The 16,986-nt window shown below is 36.3% G+C and overlaps 1 protein-coding gene across 2 annotated transcripts in view; it reads right to left on the reverse strand.

The window, feature by feature from the left end:
* Window positions 1-14,725, reverse strand: part of LOC145673822 (uncharacterized) — a 44,590-nt gene extending 29,865 nt beyond the window's left edge. The window contains exon 1 of one of the 2 annotated variants that reach the window (XM_081743596.1): window positions 14,507-14,725. The gene's annotated coding sequence lies outside the window, so the exon portion shown is untranslated. Of the gene's footprint in view, window positions 1-14,006; window positions 14,110-14,506 lie in introns of those variants that run through there. The other variant, XM_081743595.1, reaches the window with a different exon arrangement.
* Between the last annotated feature and the right edge of the window lie 2,261 nt (window positions 14,726-16,986).

Below are 16,986 nucleotides of genomic sequence, written 5' to 3' on the forward strand. Positions count from 1 at the left end.
TTGGTATTTCACGATCTATCAAAGAGGTATCACTCGCCCTATGTTGCGATTTGAAAATTCCATGTACACCTAGTATTGTAAAAAAACTGTTTTTTTTTCTGTGAAGTTTTTTTTCAATAAAAAACATCGTTCTTTTTCATGTTTTTTTTTTCAAATGTCTGTTTTTTTCTGGCAACTATTATTTATTGATTTACGTTGCAGATTATTGAAATAATCAACAGAACTTGAGTCGAAGCAATCGTAACTTACAAATCTTTTGTTTCTGTGTACCAATATACTAGCAAAATTGTGTGATTATTCCTTTCGGCCCCAGGTCATTTTTGGCGTTTTCTTACATTTCCAGTTAGTGACTTATTGCTCAAAAACCATTCATTTGATTGATATGGTTAAGGCCTTGTTTTTTAGAAAATGGATGTGGCTATTTTTTGGTGTAAGTCGCATTGCAGTGTTGCCAATGGGTGGGAAATTATTGAGGGAAATGTAGGGGTGAAAATTTACAAAAAATTCCCTAACCGAATTTCAATTTTTTTTGTATCTAGTACCACTACTGCTAAAAGGGTTCAAGTCACCTAAAATCTTTGGTGTGTTGACAAGGTACAGTGAAATCCTGAAGTCGCTGGCTTTCATTCAAAGAGGGAAAGAAAAAATTCTGTCATACACATGAAATTTTGACAGCTTTTACGCCTCACAAGCAAAAATCAAATATATCGGGGCTACAGCTTCTCTAATTACCGGTATCCTATTGAAACTTTTTATGGTGCGTTCTGTAGGGAAAAGAGGAAGCTTTCAGGTAGTGGTACATTTGTTTCAATGTAGCCAATAAGAGAGTAATAATAGAGGGGAAAAGGGAAATTTTCCGAAGTTTTCACCTAAAATCGGGAATTAATTGTTTTGGCTGGAAACACTGCCATCAGACAAACAAAAACTATCTGAAAATAAACCTTAGTACTCCAAGAATATATCCTACAAGTATCATGGCGATATATAAAAAAGTAAGCATGAAATTTAAAAGAAAATCTCATTCTACCTCAGAAATCCACCATTTTCTTACCATTTCCAGAACATGGTTTATTATAAACCTCAACTGTACTTTCCCTAATTATTCTAGTGAAACTTTTTATGGTGTGCTGTGTAGGCTAAGGATCAGGCTGTTGGACACTTGTACGTTTGTTCGAATGTAGTCAACAAGAAGGAAATAATAGAAATAAAAGAAGATTTTTTTAAAAAAAATTTGCCCCTAAAATCTGGAATTAACATTTTCTGTAGCTGGTAACACTACTATCAGACACACACAAACTATCCTAAAATAAGCTTTGGTATCCTTCTAATATATCCTACAAGTATTGTGACGATGTCTAATAAAGTAAGCATGTCAATAAAAAATATCTCATTCTACCTTTAAAAAAATCAGTTATCTTCCCAATTAGAGAACGAGATCTACTGTAAACCTCAACTGTACTTCCCCTAATTATCCTATTGAAACTTTCTATAGTGCGTTGTGTAGAGCAAAGACTAGACTTTTAGATATTTGTACGTTTGGTCCGATATAGCCAACAAGAGGGAAATAATAGAGACAAAACAGATAATTTTTCCAAAATTTCCCCCTAAAATCTGGAATTAACATTTTCTGTAGCTGGTAACACTGCTACCAGACAGACGCAAACTATCTTAAATTAAACAGTGGTACACCACTAATATATATTACAGGCACGTAGCTAGGATTTCCTGAAGGGGGGGGGTCCATTAAATGAAATATTATGGTCATCACACCAGGGGTCGATCATTCTAAACAATTTTACTGGAACATATATTGGTTCGTTTATCAAGGATTTCGTAACGGGGGGGGGGGGGGAAGTGACATGAAATTCTGAAGGTCCAGGAGCTCGATCAATCTAAACTACTTTATTATCAACATATATTGGTTTGTGAGGATATCTTGGTAAGTATTTTAATAAACTAAGAAGCAATCTCGAGTAAAAAAAAAAAGTATTGTAAAGGATTATACAATATTTACATCCCTCTTCTGTTTATTCAAATATAACAATTTTCTTTTCATTATGGCCTTAACTATTATAAAAAGTACATACTCAATAATGTCTTGTAAAATATTTTACAATATCCGCGTTCCTTTCTCTGTTCAATCAACTGTTAACAACTTTTTTCCACATAAATTTTTGTTTTTATTATTCTGTCAACTACTGTCTGTTCCAAATGAGAGGTTAAAGGAGCAGTAGAAAATTGTTTTTGAAATATCAGTTTGATACTGCAAGGATGCGATGATGAAAAATTATGATAAAAAATGTCCACGCTGTTACACAACGGCACTATGCTTTCGGAAGCTTGAAATCTCCCTGACTAGTAGCAGAAATTCTGAGAACTTTTCTAGAAATTTCAAATTCCCTTCCAGGATATCTCGTTCACCTCGCCACCATGTATTGCAAGTAATACAAATTTCCTCATAAGAAAGAGTAACCAAAAGCTTCCTGTAGTTTATTTTTAACGCTGATCCTTCTTTTTCTCATTTCATTATGTTTCATCCTTCCCTATTTTTTTTTCATTTCTGGTCTTGAAGGGGGGGGATCCGGACCCCCCGGACCCACCCCTTGGCTACGTGCCTGTATATTACAAGTATTATGGCGATATTTAAGGGAAAAAAATTCTAATTACCAAAAATACATTACGGTAAACAGAAAAGTAGGGAAAAACTAGAAAAATCAAGGGTTAGAACCTAAATACGAATTTTTCGTGCGTTCCCTAATTACCTAATTGTAACGACTTGTACTTGCGTTTGTTAAGTAAGGACAAATGTTCGATTGGCGTAAGTTGACTTGCACTCGGACGTATAGGTACGGATTTATAAACAAAAATTTCTAATTTTCCCCCCAAATTTAGGAAATTTTTAATTTCCCTGATTGGAAACACTGCGAGCAGGCCTGTCCAATTGATGTCAACAGTAGGTATCCATCTGAGGTATCTACCTGGCAAGTCTTAAGGAGGTCTTTCTACAACGAAGGAAGCTACAAGGGAAAAAAGAAGTAAAGGAAATTCGACACCAGAAGAAAAAAATTAATATGATAAACTATAGTCCAACCATATTTTGCAAGAATAATATCCCGATATCTTAATTAGTGTCCACACAGGAGCGGATTAAACAAATGACACACCCGTGTGTGCCACTTTGGCCACCTGGGCCACCGAGTATACATTTGATTACATTTTTTTTCTACTACTAACTCGTGTTGTTATTATAGTCTCGACTAATAATAATATTGTTGTAAACAATAACTTTATAATGAAAATTTTCTCTCCTTTTTACATCTTAGTTCTAACACTGTTGGTGAGAAATGCAGGGTGTTTCAAAATGAATTTCGGGGTTTTAAGTCTTCGTAGTACTTATTACATTTTACGTACAATTATAAGCAATGCATTAAGTAAAAAAGCACCTCAAACAGTCTTTGCCACAAGTGTTCAATGTGAGATTCATTCGTCACACGGCACACATCTAGTCGATAGGCGAGAAAGGCCCATAAAGTTTCCGCCATATGGCACAAAACACATTCAATTTAGGGGAGTCTCGTTTCAAGTGTACCATCTCCTGAGGATTTGCTGACGGCCAGATACAAACATTATGAGTGTTCACATCAGCTCTTAGGTGAAATGTCGATTTATCACTGAAGACAACACGATGCAGAAAATCTTCATAGTTATGCAGCAATATTTCACATAAACCGTAGTCTGTAGGCTTTAGACCTGTAGCAACTGCAAACGATAAGGACGTAGTTGCAAGCGTCTCCATAATATTCTTCACACAGACGGTTGCACTGTACAGATTCAGTCTTTATTAAAACACACACACACACACACACACACAAAATTCTGCTCTCTAGTCATCATCTTTGCTGCTTGCTCTTTCTAACGGCAGACAGAAGAAACAATGCATGTACATGCGTGCGTACAAAACTGTTTGAGTTGCTCTTTCATTTGATATAATATTTATAATTGTAAGTTAATTGTAATAGATACTACAAAGTTTCAAAATCCTAATATTAATTTTGAAACACCCTGCATCACTTCAAATTGTGTCATCCTATATTCATGTCTTTTATATACATATCATCACGGCCGGTCCTAGCCAATTTGTCGCCTCATGCAATTGCATAATTTGCTGCCTCCCCCTTTCTCCAGAAAGAACAAATCTTAAAAGTCATGATTTTAAGTATGCTACTCTAGCATGAACAATAAAGGTAAGGGTAAGTGCAGTTGCACTCAGAAAGGCTTAAATACTTACTAAAAATGCAATCCCATTGTGTCTGTTTTTTTATATTAATCTATTATGTTAGTGAAAGATAAAGCAAACACACCTGCAGAGGAGAGATGGTAATCCTTTTTATAGAATTCACTATCGAGCTTCAATCTCAATGTATCAGTTTGCAATTCCAGTGCAACTAGCTCTTTTATCTTTATTTCTTGATTTCTCTTCTATATCTGTTAACATTAAAAAAAAAAACTTGTTTCTATCTTCAATCATAAGGAACTTGTTTCTGACAAAAACAAGACTAGTTGTCATATCAAAACTGTGATAACTTACTAAATGGAACAGATATTCACTACTATTCGAGAATTGAATTCTTGCATTTGGCAACAATCAAGCAATTTGTGCTCGGATTTATTCGACCATTTACTTTAGCATTGTCCATGTGGATTAAACTAATGCAACCTAAACATAATTTATGAATGTAGTATTCAAATAGAAGGTCAGCTTAGTAAATATAACTACCATCATCATGAAGTCTGTTTCCAACAAGAAATATTTAATTTAAATAATATTCTTATGACAGATTTTGCCGGACCATCCAAACTTGCCGCTCCACTCAAATGCACGTGTTGCATATATGTTAGAGCCGGCTGTGCATATCATATATATCTAGTCGACAAATTATTTATATATGACATTTAGAAAAATACTATTAGGCAAATTAGTATTAGTTTTTACCTTTAGACAAGTTATTGGAATTTTATACTGTTCGTGACATTATTTACGTACTTATTAAAGGCCTGCTTTCACGAAAAAACAAAATTTCATTTCTACTTTTATTTCTTAGTTGATATTGATGAAAACTACTGAAACCCGAATTGTTAATAGGTATGGTATTCATGTAAATTGTAAAATATTTGTAGCGTATCAGTATCTAGCGTTTAATTTATGTTGCGCTTTACGGGGATTATACCTGAATAAAAATATTTAATACTTAAATAGACGTAAGATGCATTACAAATGACTATTTGAAAAAAAAAAAACGAAATTAGGAAAAAAACGAGAGGCAATGTTTTTTTTTTCTAAAAAAACGTACGTTTCTGAAAAAAAATACGAACGGTTTTTTTTTCTATTTACAACACTATGTACACCCCTCCGTACAAAATCGGGGCGAGGGATCTTCTTAAACACAAATTTCAGCCTTTCTGTATTGTACATTGACTCTTAACACTTTTCTTATTTGATGCGTAGTTCGATTGATATTGGCGTGTAATACTCAATTTGAACACTGCACTTTCTATCTGAATGTGGAACCATTTTTGGCGGCCATTTTGAAACAGGCTTGCCCAAAATGAAAACAAATGTTGTACGAAGCTGTTTGGCTTTCCACGATCTATCAAACAAGGTATCACTCAACCTATATTCCCATTTGAAATTTTGAAATTGGTCCCGGGACCCCATGATTAGGGCTCTGGGGACACCACGACAACATCATTCCACATTGCCTATGATGTTTTCGTTTTTCATTTTTTGTTTAATCGTTTCCTACTCATACGTTTCCGATTTATAAGTACTGGAAATTTTATCTGCTACAGGACCAAATTTGGGGTCTATCTTGAAAACGGTGCCCCATATCAAAATTGTTTCCTACAAAAATTGTTCAATTTTTCAAGCTCTTTCGAACGAGGTATCACTCGACCTATGTTCTCATTTGAACATTTCACGTTAACCCCTCTCCCCCCAACATGGGGGGCGGGGGAAATCTAATGTTTGATTCATTTCTTAGGCCCCTCTGTATTGTACATTGTCTCTTAATGTTTTTCTTATATGATATATTGGCTTGTAACATTATTTTGACTCACCCTGTATATATATCGCTGGCATCGGTTAAAATATGAGAACTCTGTGGGTTCGAAATAAATTAAAATTTCATTATGTGATTCTTAAATCCCACTATCAAAACCATTAATATCAATTATTTGTATCTAATATTTTAAGTTATAGTAGCCTCGTTTGAATCATACAAACTTGTAAGATAAAATAATAATAACGGTAGTGATTAAGAATAGAGTGCAGGTGTAGTTTTGGCCCACCACATTTTGGAAGTTTTACTGGAAAATTGAATACTTTGCATGAAAAAAAAAAACATATTTGTAAGGAACACATATCTGCAGGCGACAGAATTTAATACAATGTAATACACCTGTATTTTAGGTTTACTAGTGTAAAATCATCATAAGTGCTTAAAGATGGATTAAATAATGAGGGCATATGAAAGACGACTCTATTTCATGTTATTCTCCACCGACAGTGTACAGAAGCTGTATTTTATGTTCACAAGCGCAGTGTTACTAGTATGAAACCATGGCAAGCGTTATTGTAACTTGTACCTTTGCCAAAAACCACTTCTTTTCACTTTCCTCGCTTACGTGTATTCCCACCATCGCTGATGCGCTTGCTCCTTTCAGACACACCTCCGCGCTGCCGCGCGGTCCACCTGCTTCGCCCTGCCCCGACTCGGTTAGATAGCATTAATGCTTTTAGTGGCCACCTAGCACCGGTTGGTTAGTGTTTTAGCAATGTAGGTCTCATGTCATACATTAGGAAGCCATATTTATAAACAAATCGAAAAAAATGTAATTTTTTGGACAATTACTTCTGTTGTTCCGTTTGAATTTTACCTATGCCAAGTGAGATATTTTCATGTCGTCCAGCGCAAATCTTTTAGAAGGCAAAAAAAAAAAAAAAAAAAAAAAAGTGAAATAATTATAATTTTTCAACCATTATTTCGAGTGGTGCGCCAAAAGTAACCCTGCAGGAAGAATAGTCCGACATAAAAATATTATTTTTACTGTTAAAATGAGAATATGGATATGAACGCCGCCACCGTCGTTAGCGTAGGTAATTCCACTCCACTCTCGTAGCGAAATTTCTCAATAGTAGGAAAACATGTATTTCATGTTTACGAGTGTAATGTGCCGGATTTAACGTATAAGCTAAGAGCCCCACTCTCATATGGGTCCCCAAAAAAATTAAAGACAAAAACTGGCTGTAATATAATCTCCAAATAATAAGAGAAAGCAAATAGGATAAAACTGACATGCAACAACGGTATATTATATTGTTTTGCACTAGGCTATTATGAAGCAAGTAACGAGAACCTCCCTTGTAATGGCGCCCCTTTATCCAATCTTGCTTGCAATACAGGACCTGTTACAAAACCTCACTTATAATGGGATCCCCGTTTTCGAGCCTGCTTGAAATGGGGGCCTGTTTTCCAGCTCCATTTATAATGGGTCCCTGTTTTCCAACCCTGCATATAATGAACATCTGTTTCCCAGCCGCGCTTTAAAGGAGGCATTTGTTTCAGAGTCCTGCTTGTAATGGGGACCTTGTTTCTCAGCAATTACATTTAGCTACTTTAATAAGACTCCACACTACAAGTATTATGGTACCTTGTACTTGTATGCTGATAGAACTCTAGTGCTGCCCTTTCCCGTAGTCTTTGGAATACGAGAAGAAATCAGGGCTGGTAACAGTGGATTCATTAAGAAGATATGAAACGACAAGCTGGGCAAATAAAAGATCAAGAAATCACAGCCGTAATTTTACTTTTACATCGCGAAATTATAGATATTTAGCTGTACGTATTAGAAGTAAAGTCAAGCAGTATTTTCATACTATTCAAAGTTACTATCCTTGCCACCCATTTTTATAGTGATCTATAGAGTGTTAATAATGGTTCACTGAAAGGAAGAAGAGGAGCATGAATAATTCGACTCAGGCATCTGAGTCGTTTGTTTTTGTAGGCCTATATTCAGCCGTGTTATTCTATTTTTTAATAACTGGTTATATGTATATACTTGTATTTATATTAGCCTATGGCTAGGTGAGGGCTCCGTCCCCAGGCTCCCGCGTTTGCTCGGCTTACGGCCTCGCAACTCATGTATCACCCTTTGCATCAACAGTGAATTTCTTACATTTGCTATTTACGTTACCTGAATTTGCCCAGGTGGGGGCTCGCCCCCACACCCTTACCTTAAATAAGGGTACGGCCTCGTATCTCTTAAACCTACAATTCTGCCGACTTTCAAGTTTATTTTTCTATTTCCGCTATCTAAAAGACAATATTTTGTATCACAAGAAAATGACCATTTAAATGAGATGGGAATCCCTTTATCCCCCTTTAGACCCCTTAAAAATTAAAAATACTCAATTCGGAAATTTTCCTGTCGGTTAGTTTTGGGAGGCTGCAATCATGCCAAATTTCATCATTCTAATCCTGACGAAAGTGTCTAAACATTTTGAGGTGTAGAAAACGTCCCATATAAATAACATGGGAAAGATTTTTCAGTCCCCCATAAAACGACTCTAATGTTGGAAACTTTTATTTTTACTGATTTACTTAGGTAACACTAACGAAAACGTACAAGTATGCCGAATTTCAAGTTTATTCCAATTCCAAATACCTAAAATATGAGATTATAGGTCCAAAAATGCCCATTTAAATAACATGGAGTGTTTCTTCATCTCCCTTTATACCCCCCCCAAAAAAAATTAAAAATATTCATTTTTGGAAATTTTCCTGTCGGTTAGTCCCGTAAAGCTACAATCTTACAAAATTTCAACTTTGCACGTCAACTGCACATACCTCTTTAATTTATGTCAGTTCATGTAGTTTTGTATGTAGTTAGGATTAGGATATAGATATATAACTAATAATTTGTTTATAAGTTTGATTAGAACATACTCAAATCCTGCATCGTATGAATTAATAAACTGAACATTATGGTGTGAGTGTATTGTTATTATTACACCCTCTCCCTTTGATGTTCCACACAGTTTCAAGTTCCAGTCTTGACGAAATATTATGTATCTGTCATCAAAACATTCAGAATTATAATAATTATACACAAAATACTTTCAACAACTATAATAATGTAATAGTTATAGGATTAAACATTAGTATAAAATACACCACTTTTAAACCACACAGCCGAGGGACGTCATCCCTCATATGTGTGACGGAATAACATGGCCATAGATGCGGAAAGCCCGGAAATCTAATTCCTAATCCTAATCCTAGTGACGGACTAACATGGCCATAGATGCCGAAAGCCCAGAAATATAACTCCTAATCCTAATCCTAGTCACGGGCTAACATAGCCATAGATGCCGAAAGCCCAGAAATATAACTGCTAATCCTAATCCTAGTGACGGACTAACATGGCCATAGATGCCGAAAGCCCAGAAATATAACTCCTAATCCTAATCCCTGTCACGGGCTAACATAGCCATAGATGCCGAAAGCCCAGAAATATAACTCCTAATCCTAATCCTAGTGACGGACTAACATGGCCATAGATGCCGAAAGCCCAGAAATATAACTCCTAATCCTAATCCTAGTGACGGACTAACATGGCCATAGATGCCGAAAGCCCAGAAATATAACTCCTAATCCTAATCCTAGTGACGGACTAACATGGCCATAGATGCCGAAATCACAGAAATCTAATTCCTAATCCTAATCCTAGTGACGGGCTAACATGTCCATAGATGCCGAAAGCCCAGAAATATAACTCCTAATCCTAATCCTAGTCACGGGCTAACATAGCCATAGATGCCGAAAGCCCAGAAATATAACTCCTAATCCTAATCCTAGTGACGGACTAACATGGCCATAGATGCCAAAGCCCAGAAATATAACTCCTAATCCTAATCCTAGTGACGGACTAACATGGCCATAGATGCCGAAAGCCCAGAAATCTAATTCCTAATCCTAATCTTAGTGACGAACTAACATGGCCATAGATGCCGAAAGCCCGGAAATATAACTCCTAATCCTAATCCTAGTGACGGACTAACATGGCCATAGATGCCGAAAGCCCAGAAATATAACTCCTAATCCTAATCCTAGTCACGGGCTAACATAGCCATAGATGCCGAAAGCCCAGAAATATAACTCCTAATCCTAATCCTAGTGACGGACTAACATGGCCATAGATGCCGAAAGCACAGAAATCTAATTACTAATCCTAATCCTAGTGACGGGCTAACATGTCCATAGATGCCGAAAGCCCAGAAATATAACTCCTAATCCTAATCCTAGTCACGGGCTAACATAGCCATAGATGCCGAAAGCACAGAAATATAACTCCTAATCCTAATCCTAGTGACGGACTAACATGGCCATAGATGCCAAAGCCCAGAAATATAACTCCTAATCCTAATCCTAGTGACGGACTAACATGGCCATAGATGCCAAAGCCCAGAAATATAACTCCTAATCCTAATCCTAGTGACGGACTAACATGGCCATAGATGCCGAAAGTCCAGAAATATAACTCCTAATCCTAATCCTAGTGACGGACTAACATGGCCATAGATGCCGAAAGCCCAGAAATCTAATTCCTAATCCTAATCCTAGTGACGGACTAACATGGCCATAGATGCCGAAAGCACAGAAATCTAATTACTAATCCTAATCCTAGTGACGGGCTAACATGTCCATAGATGCCGAAAGCCCAGAAATATAACTCCTAATCCTAATCCTAGTCACGGGCTAACATAGCCATAGATGCCGAAAGCACAGAAATATAACTCCTAATCCTAATCCTAGTGACGGACTAACATGGCCATAGATGCCAAAGCCCAGAAATATAACTCCTAATCCTAATCCTAGTGACGGACTAACATGGCCATAGATGCCAAAGCCCAGAAATATAACTCCTAATCCTAATCCTAGTGACGGACTAACATAGCCATAGATGCCGAAAGCCCAGAAATATAACTCCTAATCCTAATCCTAGTGACGGACTAACATGGCCATAGATGCCAAAGCCCAGAAATATAACTCCTAATCCTAATCCTAGTGACGGACTAACATGGCCATAGATGCCGAAAGCCCAGAAATCTAATTCCTAATCCTAATCTTAGTGACGAACTAACATGGCCATAGATGCCGAAAGCCCGGAAATATAACTCCTAATCCTAATCCTAGTGACGGACTAACATGGCCATAGATGCCGAAAGCCCAGAAATATAACTCCTAATCCTAATCCTAGTCACGGGCTAACATAGCCATAGATGCCGAAAGCCCAGAAATATAACTCCTAATCCTAATCCTAGTGACGGACTAACATGGCCATAGATGCCGAAAGCACAGAAATCTAATTACTAATCCTAATCCTAGTGACGGGCTAACATGTCCATAGATGCCGAAAGCCCAGAAATATAACTCCTAATCCTAATCCTAGTCACGGGCTAACATAGCCATAGATGCCGAAAGCACAGAAATATAACTCCTAATCCTAATCCTAGTGACGGACTAACATGGCCATAGATGCCAAAGCCCAGAAATATAACTCCTAATCCTAATCCTAGTGACGGACTAACATGGCCATAGATGCCAAAGCCCAGAAATATAACTCCTAATCCTAATCCTAGTGACGGACTAACATGGCCATAGATGCCGAAAGCCCAGAAATATAACTCCTAATCCTAATCCTAGTGACGGACTAACATGGCCATAGATGCCGAAAGCCCAGAAATCTAATTCCTAATCCTAATCTTAGTGACGAACTAACATGGCCATAGATGCCGAAAGCCCGGAAATCTAATTCCTAATTTTAACTCCATTGTAACTTGTATTTACTTCTTAAAATTTTATAAAAGATCTTATTTTGAATACAAGTGTAAAAATTGAGATTAATTATAGCATTTCCCCTTACAAGAAAAAAAAAATATTCAGTGACATGATTTGCATACCAATGGCTCTTAATAAGATAATAATTTAGATGTCAGCGCCGTCTGTGAGTGAGGTTGCACGGATTTTCCTTGTAATGATTTTCTAATCGTAGCAATTTCTCGAAAGTCAAGAGCCCGAGTCTATTGTTGAAGAACTCCTTCGCTCTGCCTGAATCGTAAGCGAAAAAGAGATGCACAACAAGAGTTTTCATTGTTGTTCCATTTAATTTTAATTCACGTAATATCTGTGCACATTCCAAGTCAGATCTAGGAAATAATAATAATAATAATAATAATAATAATAATAATAATAATAATAATTCCTAAAATTGCCCATAACAATGGACGACTGTGATAAAAATGAGTGATTTAGGGTCAAATTTTGACGCTGGAATGTTGCTCGATGGTTAAGTCCATAATCCTTAATTACAAGTATCTCTAACAAGAAAGGAAGAATATATTTAAACTTTGAGGAACAATTGTTAATTTGTTATTTAGAACCGTTAATAAAACCAATTTAAAAAAAAAAGTCTACAGAAGTTCCCGTTAAATACCATGGACAACCAGAGACAAAGGTTTATTCACATTTTCCAGTTTCAGCCAACCACAATCAAGCATTTGTTTATATATTTCAGGTGTGTTCTTTACCATGTATCAAAGTAATGCTCCTTGCACTTTTCTATAAATTATACCGATAATTGCGTATCCACTATACTTACTGTTCTTAAGTGTTATGAAAAAGATTGGTTGAATTATACTGCGCCAATCTTGCTATTTTCAAAGTTTCGTTGTGTAATAAACTGTTGTTTCACCTTGTAGTTTAACATCAAAAAGTAAATTTATATCCCTATTAATAATACAAGATTTAAATGCAGTAAAGGTTAGAAAGTGTAAATATTAATTCTCGTGTTATTGATTTTGTGCTAATAATCAAGACCAATTATTTAAAAGGATGAACTGCTGTATCGCCGAACCAGTTTTAGAAAATTTACCAGATGAATTGGAGAATTTATTTTGGTTTGTGAGGAAGAGTGAGTGAAAGTCAGGTGAGGGAAATAGTTGAAGTTAAGAAAATATTTGTAGTTGTTAGTTGTTTTTGATGATCTAAGCGGCACTAAGATGGAGGCGGATCGGATTATTTGTCGGACGTACATTTGTTATGATTGATGGGGAAGGCAGTATGAAAATGGCGGTAAATGACAAGATTGTGAGATATCGCGTTTGATTTTTATTGAGTTATACAAAAATAAGAAGTATCAGTTGTTCAAATTGTGTGAAAGGCATGGTCTAGTAAACAGGCGAACAGTTTATCGTTCGAACGTACTTGGAAACGAATTGAAACCTCAGAAAATAAGACGAACATCTAACCAAACCTAATCGAATCTAACTTAATGAAGTAAATGTTGGTACTTTTTTGAATGACATTTAGTATCTCCTCTAAAGCTGTGCAACACACAAACAATGCATTTTATGACATATAAAGTGTTTTTCCACTACCCTCTTTATTGGCATACCCACCGCCGCTGACGCGCCTGCTTCCTATGTACACACTCCCTTACTGCCGCTCGCCCCCCCCCCTAATCTGAGTCTGTTAGATAGCATTCGTACTTTTAGTTTCCACCTAGCGCAAGTTGGTCCCTGTTTTATGCACTAATTTTTGTGCCATACGTCCACACTGTATTTCGAGCAATAATCACTTTCAAGTGAGCCAGGGTCAGAAACTAGTATTTTGAGGGAGTAAGTAAATAATATTCCTTTTTTTTCTAAATTTTCATGTGGTCGGGCGACATAGCAGTAATGCCTTTAAAAAATACACGACATTATTCTTCTTTAGCAGATTCGTAAACGAACAATCACTAAGATGGGCAAGAAACACGAATCCTGAATGGAATTCACAGATGAAGGCAGGTGTAATGAAGGAAAAAGAAAATAATTGCAAAGAATACATATTACCTAGTAATTTTACAAACGGCAATTTATCGCATAAGACTAAATATGTAATTACCTGCAAAGTGAATCCAATACTACACGGAATGATGTAGGAAAACATAAAGAAAAGAACAAAATAAAATGATCTTGCTATGACGCACAAACTAGCGGCGCTCGATCTTCAACTGATGAAATAACGGAAATACTTCATTAAATTCCCACCAGAAGGCACTAGAAGCAAGTATATCAAAGCTAAGGAGCGCCTTAGTGGAATGATTAACTTAGCTATTCTTTGCGTAAAAAAATTAAAGAAACAAAATAAATAAAATAAAATAAAAAATAACACATATTTTAAAATAATTTCACTAATAGTTTTGCCGCTAAGAACTAATGTTTCAATAAAATAACTTTGCCCTTACAATGACTCCCGAAACCGGATTAGTTCCATGCAATACATTAAACTCGTATTTCCTGTTTTCCTGTTTTATGTGGATTTTTAAATCTAATATTCTGGGCTCTGAGTCCAGTCGATGACTGTTAGTATTTGTTAGTAATTAGTATATTGAATTGACTTACCAAATGATGATGCAACTGCCACCAATATGGCGATCCAAAAAAAATACCCAACTCTTCTTATTGCAGCTTGGTGACAGAGAAATTAACTAAAACTACCCGTTTATTTCAATCAAGTCCCTTAAAGCTTCAAAAATAGTAAGCAAATCACACTCCTAACTTTACACAAACGTATCGCAAACTTGGATATATGGTGTTATCCTAATTCACGTGAAATTCGCACACTATGATATGCGCAAACACTGTTCTTACATATGGAGCGATGTTCCCGCGCTTCTTACTTCTGCTGCTGCTAGACGCAGTGATACCAACTTGAAATACCATAAAATCTTATCACGAGAAAAAAATAAGTTTCATTTTGCTTTTCAATTTACTATACTAATCAAGATATATAATAATATGAAAAATAAAACTACTTTATATTTATATATTGAGTGAATTAACCGTAAATTTAGATTTTTTTTTGTTTATAAAACAGATTATGAACATAGACATTCATGAATCCAAAAGAAGAGGGCACGATGGCTCACTGGTAAACTGCTTACCTCTGGTGCGTGGAAGAGCTGGTTAGATCCCCGGCCAAATAAGTTAGTGGTGGACAATATCGTGTGCATAGGTTTCCTCAGGGTATTCCCGTTTCCCACCACATTCTCATTCCACCATTTCATCCATCATCAGTCACTTTGGTGTATCTCATTTGGAGAACAACTTGCGATTAACGCTAATGGATTTCAGTAGGTTTTCGGCTCTTGAGTCTAGTCTAGAAGACCTGGGACCATTCGAGCCAAACTTACAGTATACAAATCTGATTAAAGCTATATTATATAGCTTGGGACGAGACTAGGCCTAAGAGTCGAAAACCTACTCAAACCCATTAGGCAATCGCAAGACGTATGGCAAGATATCCCCCCCCATTTACAAAATTGAAACAATGACTAGGTCATTCGTTTGTACTACGTTTGTACCGTTTGTACCGAAAATATTTTCATTTGTACCATTTTCCTTATAGGGTTACTTGAGAGGTCAACTGGGATAGCCCCCCAAATGTCATATCTTTTTTCTCGAAAACTATCAGAGTACAAACAAAACTTTTTACGGTACAAACGGTACAAACGATTTGCTTTTGAATGGTGTATTTCAATTTTTGTGCTCTGAAAAGGGGGGCCTATCTTGGCGCCAAGATAGGCCCCCATCAGTTGACCTCTCAAGTAACCCTATAAGGAAAATGGTACAAACGAAAATATTTTCGGTACAAACTGTACAAACATGGTACAAACGACTGACCTAGTCATTATTTCAATTTTCTAAAGTGGGGGGGGGGGGTATCTTGCCATACGTATCGCAAATTGTTCTCCAAATGAGATACACCAAAATCTGGCACTCCTTTTTCAACATAAAGGCAGTTTTCGTTGTACAAACGTTTACAAACGAGGACTAACTTATGAGACCATTTTGATTCCAAATGGCGTTGCTGGGGAGCTGGTACCTAAACTAAATAAACCAATATCTCACACTTCCTGTAGCGCACAGACGCGCACAAACGATACACAAATGTTTGAGACTATTTTGATGAAGTTCGGAAGAGGTGGGAGGCTGTCTAAATAGACGGAGTATATTTTGAACACTTTTAGAGCAAATTATCACTGTTAGGAAGCAGAAGTTCATGTACATTTTGAACACTCTTAGAGCAGTTTCTATTAACCACTGTTAGGAGGTTAACCATTGTTATTTTGTTTACTGGTAGAACATTTGAGACAATTTTTGAACATGTTCAACAATGACCAAAAGCAGTTTCTAAAAAAAAAAAAAAAGCATAGAAATCATGTTCAAATGCTAATTTATTTTTTGCCCTGTTCTATAGACACCTAATGACCCGGCCTAGGGTAGATTTCGGCAAGCTAGGGCCTCCGCTCCCAGACACCTGCGTTTACTCGGCCTACGGTCTCGCACCTCTTAAACCCACAGTTCTACGGAATTAAAGGTTTCTTTTCCTATTTCAACTACTAAAACCTAACACTTTGTATCTCAAGAAAACGCCTATCTAAATAATATGGCAATTTCTTCAACGACCTTTAGACTCCTGAAAATAATTAAAATATTCACTTTTGACAATTTTCTTGTGCGTGTTAGTACTGGAAGGCTATAATCATGCCATGTTTCATCGTTCTGATCCTGCCGGAAGTGTGTAAACATTTTGGGGTGTAAAAGGTGTTCCATATAAATAACATCGGGAAGAGCTTTCAGTTCTCTATAAAACCACTCTAAATTCGGATTTTTTAATTGTTGGTGACTTACGTAGGAAACGATAACTAAAACGTGCAAGCATACTGAATTTCAAGATTTTATTCCAACTCCAGGTAATTACCTAAAACATGAGATTATAGGTTAAAAAAAGAGGCATATTTAAATAACCTGGGGAATTTCTTCAACCCCCTTTAGATCCTCTAAAAAAAAATTTTAAAAATCACTTTTGGCAATTTTGC

The sequence above is a fragment of the Thermobia domestica genome, chromosome 17 (genome assembly GCF_964235325.1).
Source record: "Thermobia domestica chromosome 17, izTheDome1.hap1.1, whole genome shotgun sequence".
NCBI classification, from domain to species: domain Eukaryota; kingdom Metazoa; phylum Arthropoda; class Insecta; order Zygentoma; family Lepismatidae; genus Thermobia; species Thermobia domestica.